Source organism: Fukomys damarensis, unplaced genomic scaffold (genome assembly GCF_012274545.1).
Source record: "Fukomys damarensis isolate Sample0158 unplaced genomic scaffold, DMR_v1.0_HiC HiC_scaffold_32, whole genome shotgun sequence".
Taxonomy (NCBI): domain Eukaryota; kingdom Metazoa; phylum Chordata; class Mammalia; order Rodentia; family Bathyergidae; genus Fukomys; species Fukomys damarensis.
In genome coordinates, this window is record NW_022900944.1 from 7,666,740 (window position 1) to 7,676,198 (window position 9,459).

Below are 9,459 nucleotides of genomic sequence, written 5' to 3' on the forward strand. Positions count from 1 at the left end.
CCCCCCCCCCCGCAAAGGGCAGTCATTATCAACACTATTTGCCAGATATTTTCTGCTCTCTGAGTGTGACTCAGGCAGTTCTCAGCCCCTTTCTGCACAGTGGTAGGGGTGAGCAGAAGTCTGTGACTAGTTCTGGTCAAAGAATTGTGAATGAACGTTAACAGGATCATTTCTGAGTTGGAACATTTAATACTGCTGCTTTCCCCTGTCATGATAACAGATGATGGCTCAGTTGATGGCTGCTCCTTCAGTCTGGGTCCCTGGGTGACTAAGAAGAAGATTCCATCACCAGCTCAAGATAGCCCATGCAGCACGAGCAAGGCATATGTTTTTAAAGACACCAATATTTCAATGCTGTTTTATTACTTTGCCCACCTCAAATGATACATATATTAACTCCAACTTAAAATCATTTAATTGAATTTTTCTCAGGGCACTGTAGTCTTAGAGGAAAAAAAATTTTTTTTCCGTGCAAGAGATTGAACCGAACTGAGAACCTCTCACATACTACAAAAGAAATTTTCATTCGTTTATTCAGGAAATATTCACAAAGTTCTTACTACATGAAGTATGTGAGGCTTTAGGTTTTATAGCAGTGAATGAACAATGTAAACATGGTCTCAGCTCTGGTGACAATTGAAAGGGGGCAAAAAGAAACAATAGCCAATTGGCAAAGTATAATGTTATTATTCAGCTGTCAAATAGTATACGAGAATACCAAGAAAGAATGAGGAAGAAGAAAATGAGTTTTAACCCTTGAAAACTCTGATGTGAGACCCTGGAGGACTCCTTTGTTACTTTTGAACAACACGGGGCTTCCAGTAAGTCAATAACTTCCTGTGTCTTTGTTTCATCATCTGTAAAACAGCACTAAATATAACCTACCCTGGCTGATAATTGCTGCAAGAATTCAATGAGATAGAGAGTATACATCCCATAAAAGTAAGCAGTGTTATTGTTCTTTGAAGATTTTACAGTGCATTGGAGGAACCTATAAATATGCAGTTTAAAGAATAATGAAAATACTTGGAAACCCTGTTAAGCAACATACAAACAAATTTAAATTAATAAAACCTTCTTGTAGGAAATGGCACAGAATTACACAATAAAAATTATACTTTTGAGGATCTAAAACTCAGTATTTCTTATCAAGTAATATGTGCTAAGGCATGCCATTAGGTTATGGCTGAAACAGGCCCCCAAATTCCCTTGTGATCCTCACAAAAAATATTAAATATTTTTTTATCCGAGAAATGACTGTATGGATAATTTGGAGGAGGAAGACACCAGGGGAGAATCCACGTGTATAGCAACAGAAAATTGTACATAGTATTAGGAAAACTGTCAGTAGAAAAACTGCCATTGTCTTCAAAATTCTAATGTTAGAAGCTTATGTGCTTCTATGCTGTTGGAAATGATAACTAGTTTTCTAAACTCAGAGCTCTATGCTGAATCTCATTTTGATTAGTTTGAATCTCAAGGTAACACTGTAAGAGGTGATAAAAGGCATGCTTTTCATTGGTTGTCAAGCAACCCTAGGCATGACTCCTTGGCAGGCACAACACTTCCTTATTTTCTACATAAAGTGGGTGTCAGTACTGAGCTGCTTTTCTATTGGTCACTTTTTCTTCCAATGGCAGAAAAGAAAGTATTATTTTTCCAGCTAATTAGCACACTCTGAGAAGGTAAACAACTGTGTTTTTTTCCAGCAGTGTTAAACATAGACTTTAAAACAAGGTTTAGTTTTATACTTGATTGTGGCTTTGGGTTATCTAACTTTTTAAACAGAAAAAATATTTCAGAAAAAAAGTCTTTAAAGTTCAAATAAATGAATAGCACACAGTTATTCTTTGAGAAGTTTATGAGAGAGGTCTATTGCTTGAAGATGTGTTAATATAAAGAATGTAAGAATCCACATTCTCCCACAGTGAAACCAGGAAAGACTTTAGCCAGGTAATAAAGGGCAACAAAAATGCTGTTCCCTAACCCACCCCACCTTCACGCAGACCACAGGAAGAGACTGGAAGCCAGAATCTGAAGGCAGAGTCACAACAAAGGAAGTCAGAAGGGGACCTGCAGAGGGACATGAGTCTGTGCATTTGGTCTGAAATGTGACCAATGTAAACATACTCCTTCCTTTTCAATATATTTAACTGTACTGTATACCTAAAAAGTACCAATAAACTCAATGAGAAAACAATATATGTAACAGCATAATTGAAGAATATACTTTCTCTGTGTTCTCTCTCTTTGCCTGGTTTCTTTCTTCTCCTAATTATAATCAGTCTTATACCTGTTGATATTTTTTCATATTGCATTGTCTCACCAGGCTTAACTAGCTCCCCATTTGCAATGGGAAAAATAGATCTTGAACATGTAAGCTAGTATTCAAACTTTTCTCTGGGCTGCTCCCATCCCTACCCAACCTATCTCCCTCTACTTCCCTAAAGGGATCCTTACTTCACTCAAACTCTTCATTTCCAAGCCTGCTCTGAGCATTCTTGCCTCTCGTGTCTTTTTGAGGAAAACCTTAATTTTCCTGAAGTTTCGGAGTTGAAGGGATTGATGTGAAAGTTTGCCATATAATTACTGATTGCTTGTGTGCTCAGTGAAAAACTATGATGAATAGTATTTATGCTGCAACACAGAGAATAGTCACTAACTTTATCCATCAGAATTCTCCAAAAGGGGAAATCGAGAGAGGGAGAGCGACGGGAGGGGGGAGCCGGAAAGTTCAAACTCTGTAGGGTGGGTCAGCAGCAGCAGGCTGGAGCCCCACAGCAGAGTTGGTATTGCGGGCAATTTGGAGGCCCAATTACTTCTTACTCACAGAAACTGTGTCTTTTTTCTTAAAGCCTTCAATTGATTGGATGAAAGCCACCGACATTCTGGAGGGGAATCTGCTTTATTTAAACTCTGTGGACTTAGATGTAATTCTATTTAAAAATTCCTCCACAAAGAGACTAATGCATTTTTCTTTGCCTACAATATAAATTCTAGAATCAGGTAACACTTTATTCCACAAAATAGTGTAAGTGATCCCTAGACTGAGGTTTTACCTGGTATCTGTGTACCTTAGCCTAACCAAACTGACACTGGAAATTAACATCACACTAATGCTAAGAAGTGCTTATGCTAACCATACATTCTTCTAAATGTTCTACATATAGTGATTCATTTCATCCTTGCAACCTTATGAGAAAGGGTTTCTATTATCCCGTTTTACTATGGAAGGCAGAGAGAGGTTGAGTAATTTGCCCCAACTCATTTTGCTTTTAAATGATTGACCTGGGACTTGAACTTCTGTAGTTTGGTTCCAAAGTTAATGTTCTTAATAAGTACTATTTCCCTCTCAAAAAAAAAAAAGAAAAGAAAAGAAAAGCTGAACTTGTTGATACTCTATGTTCTACGCACTGCCTCCCACAAACATCTTTCTTTGCCTTCTATCTGATGTCAACTTTTACAGAAAGCTTACATGTCCATACAATTACACAATAGTCCTTCCATGTAGGGAATATTATCTAGATTTTACAAATGAGGAGATTTTGAAGCACAGAGACTTCCCCTAGGCCACAAAATACAGCAGAAGAAATTTGAACACTGGCCAGTCTCCAAACATACAACCTCTTACCACAGTGCTTCTCTGTACATATTTCATCAATGTTAAACATTTTAAAGATGTTCCTACTAATTTGTTTTGAAGACCTTAGCCAGCAACAAAACTGTCTTCCTATTTTAATGTATGCCACAAGTAAGATATACTGTACAATGAGCATAAGTTTCTGACTACTTCTTGCCCAAAGAAAAAAACATAGACTGCAACTGAAGTATAGGGGAATGAAAAAAGAAAGAAAACAGTGACTTTCCCATCCTCTCTGGTGGAGAGGAGATAGTCACATACTGGGAGCAGGCATGGTTAGAGAAACTAAGGGAAAATCATTTCCCTGTTCCTGAGGCACAGAAGCAGGAAGAAAAGAGCAGCTAGATTCCATCAGGGTAAATTTGACTAACACTTGCCTTCTGGCAAAATCTTCCAGGAGGAAGGCAAATACAAGACAGAAATCACCTGTTTTGCTACTTTGCCTTGTTACCTTGGGGTTAGATGAATTTATTTTCAATCTATTTAAGCAACTGCTGTAGAAAGCTTTGTTCCAGAAGGAGACTTGTTTTCCAGATGGAGCCCAGGAGAAGGCAGCACTTGCTGCAGGTTTTCTATAGCTGAGGATCGTAATACAGCAGTTTGTTACCATGGAGCATTTTTTATCACCTTATCCTAAACTTTCTGACAAAATGGTAGCTACGGAAACTGAAGGTGCAGAATCTCTGTCCTGAAATCAATGTGGTCCAAGAGTTTCAGTTTTAAAATTTTGTATTAACACATTTTAACTTTAAATATTAATAGTGTGCAGTGTGACATTTCCATACCTGCATGTAGCACGCACCTGATCCAAGAAATTTAGACCTCCGAGGTACCTTTGAACTCATTTTCCTCTCCTCCTTTTGCCTTCATTTTACAAAATCTTAAATGTAATGCCTAGAAAGGAAGAAGAGATCTGCCACGACCACAGAGCTGGTTACCTCAGACAGGGACTCCCCCCTCCATATTGGGGATTGAACCCAGGGCCATCACACTGAGCTACAGCCACAGCCCTTTTTTATTTTTACCTTGAGATAGGATCTCAGTGAGCTGCTAAATTTCCCAAGCTGGGCTCACTTTTGTGATCCAATGCTTCAGCCTCCCAGACTTCTGGGATTATAGATATAGTGCCACCACACCTGGTCAATATATACTAATGTTTAGGTTACTGTTCAATGCCAAACACTCTGTTAAGTATTGGGGATGCAAACACAATGAGAAGATAATCCCTGTGAAGATTCAAAGAATGTTACATAATAAGATCAGAATTTATATCAAGATTTTAAAATTTATATATGTATACATATTTTCCATCCTAAAGGAATACATGAATCTTAGGTAGACAGATATGACCATGAAAAATTATGAGATTTATAGAAAAATTTTAATTTATAACAAAGGTACTGAAAATCAGAATCAGGGATGAAAGAGATTAAAGAAATATTCTTTTATTTTTTGGTACCAGGGATTGAACTCGGATCCTTGCACTTGGAAGGCAGGCCACTGAACCGCTGAGCTAAATCCCCAGCCCAGAAATATTCTGATGTAATTATTATTGAGATCTGTTATACATTATGGCTGGAACAGTTAAAGCCTAATCAGACCTTCTTCCTTAGTTATAGAATCCTGATTTTTTTTTTTCCAGTGCTAGGGATTAAGCCCAGGGCCTCATACATACTAGTGAATTGCTCTAGTACTAAGCCATATCCCCAAGTCTCCAGAAGCCTGAGGTTTTTTTTTCCCATTAAGTTTATTGGTATATTTAAAGCAAACAATACAGTTACATTTATCATTGTGATCTTGAACCTTTACATGATGTGTCTTAGTTCTTACTTTTCCCCCATACTCCTGCCCTCCCTTCATCCCTTCACCCTTCCCTATTTATAAAGATTTTGTTACCATTTTTTTCCTTTTTCACATTTTTTTCTTTTCCCTTATTTCCTTTTCCCTCCCTCCCCTTCCTACTTTCCCTTTAGCCATTTTCTTCCTATTTCACACTATCCATGACACCATTTGAACCTTATTTACACTTTTAGTTTTTCACACCAGCGAAACTATTCATTTTTCCAGTTAGGGATTAAGCCCAGGGCCTCATACATACTAGTGAATTGCTCTAGTACTAAGCCATATCCCCAAGTCTCCAGAAGCCTGAGGTTTTTTTTTCCCATTAAGTTTATTGGTATATTTAAAGCAAACAATACAGTTACATTTATCATTGTGATCTTGAACCTTTACATGATGTGTCTTAGTTCTTACTTTTCCCCCATACTCCTGCCCTCCCTTCATCCCTTCACCCTTCCCTATTTATAAAGATTTTGTTACCATTTTTTTCCTTTTTCACATTTTTTTCTTTTCCCTTATTTCCTTTTCCCTCCCTCCCCTTCCTACTTTCCCTTTAGCCATTTTCTTCCTATTTCACACTATCCATGACACCATTTGAACCTTATTTACACTTTTAGTTTTTCACACCAGCGAAACTATTCAGTATTTACTCGTGTGTCCTATTTATTTCACTTAAGAGTATAGCCTCAATGTGCATCTATTTAACTATAAATGTCTCTAGTTTCTCATTCTTTATGGCTGAGTAGTACTCCATTTTATAGAAAAACTATCTCTTCTTTATCCAGTCTCCAGTTGATGGGCATTTGGGTTGTTTCCAAGTTGTGGCTATTACAAACTATGCCTCTATAGACATGGGTGTGCATATATCACTGTGGCATAATTCTTTTCATTCTTTTGGAAAGTTACCCAGCAGAGGGATGGCTGGGTCAAATGGAACCTCTAATCCCAGCTCTTTGAGGTATCTCCTTATTGATTTCCACAGTAGTTGTACCAGTCTGCACTCCCACCAACAATGGAGAAGGCTTCCTTTCTCTCCATTACCCCACTAACATTTGTTATTGGTTGATTTCTTGATAGCAGCCATTCTTACTGGGGTGAGATGGAATCTCAGTGTTGTTCTCATCTGCATCGCTCAAATGACCAGTGATGTTTAACATTTTTTCATATATCTATTTGCTGCTTTTACTTCTTCTTCTGAGAAATGCCTGTTCATTTCTGATGCCAATTTTTAAATTGGGTCTTTGTATTTGGGAAGCCTGATTTTGTTGAGTTCTTTATATATTCTAGATAGTAGTCCTTTGTCTGAGGAGTAGCTGGTAAATTATTTTTCCCACATTGTAAGTTGTCTCTTAGCTGTGTTGGTGATTTCTCTTGCATTGCAAAAACGCTTTCATACAGTGAGATCCAGGTTTTTGATTCTTTGTGCAAGTTCTCATGCTGCTGAGGATTTGTTCATAAAGTCTTCTCCTATGCCAATGTCTTCTAGAGTTCTACCTTATTTACTTACCAGTAAGTTTAGTGTTTCTGTTTTGATATTTAGATCTTTAATCCACTTGGATTTTAGTTTAGTGCATGGTTTAGTGCATAGTGCATAGGGATCTAGCTTTAACCTTTGGCAAGTTGAAAATCAGTTTGCCCAACACCATTTATTAAAGAGGCTATCTTTCCTCTAGTGAAGATGATTGGCTCCTTTGTCAAAGATGAGGTAGCTGAGTATGTCTGGTGTTGCTTCTGCATCTTCTAATCTATTCCATTGATACTTGGGCCTGTTTCTTTGACAGTACCATGCTGTTTTTATCATAGTGGCTTTGTAATTTAGTTTCCCTAGAATTTACTTTGCTATCCCAGACATCAATTTTTCCTTTCATTCCTTCAAAAATTTATTGCTATTTATCAAAAAAAGCATAAAAGCTTCATGCTTTGATCATTTCTTTGTACATAGCTGTTTTGTGAAGATAACCATGCACATGTAAAATTAATAACACTTGTACACTTTTCTCTTGTTAATCAGCCCTTGCATTTATTTGGTTCCAGATCCAGCCAAAGAGCCCACAGAAGAAGTAATGATAGCTGGGCATGGCGGTACTAGGTCATTTGGGAGGCTGAGGAAGAAGGATCAGAGGTTCAAGCCCAGCCTGGACAATCTAGAGAGACCTTGTATCAAAATACAAATTTTGCGGGGGGAGTTGAGACAGGGTCTCACTATGTAGTTGAGACTGACCTGGAACTCACTATGTAGCCCAGACTGGTCTCAAACTCACAGTGATCCTCCTGCCTCAGCCTCCCGAGTGCTGAGATTTCAGGCATGCACCACCACGCCCGGCCTCAAAATACAGATTTTTTTAAAGGGCCAAGATTGTAGCTCAGTGGTACAGTACCTGCCTAGCATATATGGGGCTCAGCATTTAATTCCTAGTATAGCTGAAAAGAGGCAGGGGATAAAAATCTCTAAGTTTAGTGTCAATAAATTATTAAATGTATGAGTGAAAGAATGAATGAAGAATCCTCCATTTCCTTGAGAAGTTTGCTGCATGGTTGACTGTTCTTTGGAAATTATATCATTAAACTAACAACACACAAAACTGGCTGATGTAAGAAAATCCATGGGACATTACAGGGCCCACCTCTGAGGCATAAAAGAAGAAAAAAGCACTTAAAATTAACCCCAATACTTCTGCTTTCAGTTCATAGCAGGTTTTCTGTTGCTTTTAGCTACTTAGAAAGAAACTGACCCTTTTTACCCTTCAGTGTTCACAGAACTTTGCTTCCAATACTGTGTGGCACAGAAAACTGGGCCTGATGGAAAATCTCAGATCCACTGTAGCTTACCAGTGGTTCAGAAAAAGCTGGCCTGATACTCTTGGAAGCATTTCCCCTCCAGGCTTCCCTATCTTACCACTGCTCTCCTTAGTTTTTTTTTCAGCCTTTAATCTATTTTTCTTATCCGCCCCCATCTTCTGCTCTTACTTAAATTTAGGGCTGATTCTAGATGGTATTCTAGACAGTGTGGGGCAAGGCCATATCTCAAAAAAAGAAGGGGGAGATGGGCTTGGAGGTATGCATGGCTATGATCCTAGCACTCTGGAGGCTAAGGCAGGATAATCACCAAGAGTTCAAGTGTAGCCTGGCCCATATAGGAGTTGAACTAGAGAGTCTGCCAAAAAATGTATGTATCAAGAAAAGAAAAATTTGTAAAATATTTTAATACTAAATTATTGAGATTATTGTATTAATCATGAGATTAATACAAGTTACCTTTGGCCTCTACAACTACAAGACATGCTCAAAGTGTCTTCCAGACATTTATTTTTATGGCAAACTGCTGAAGTGTGTATTCATTATTTTGGCAGATTTTATATAGCTAGACCCTGTCTCAAAAGAAACACTTTTTAAAAAGGAGGTGGGGCTTGGAATGTACCTAAGTGGTAGAAGGTCGCTAGGTTTGATCCCCAGTGGAGCGGGGAAAGGAAGGAAGGGAGGAAGGGAGGGAGGAATGCAGGGAAAGAGAGAGAGAGGAAGAAAGAAAATAAAGAGATCAAGTGGAAACTTATCTTGGATTATCATGGGATGCATGGTAGGCAGGCTTGTCAAACTGAGCCTTAACCCACAGCTCTGATGCTATCAGAACTGAATTACATTCTAGGATGTCCAGCAGATGTCTGCTGGAGAACTGTTTGCTATATGGGGAAATACTCCCACACACTTGGCCACAGTCATGTTTTATGTTGAATATATATTTGAATAGAGAGGAAAAAATATTTCTTCTCTCTTTACACAAGTGTAGGTAAGAACATGGAGAAATTAGAAACCTTGTGCATGGCTGGTAATAATATGTATAGAATGATGCAGCTACTATGAAAACAGATGGCAATTGTATAAAATGTTTAGTGTTACCATACCACAGAACAGTTCCTAAGTATATATCAAACAATTGAAATAGATCCATACAAAAGCCTGTACATGAATATATGCATATATAT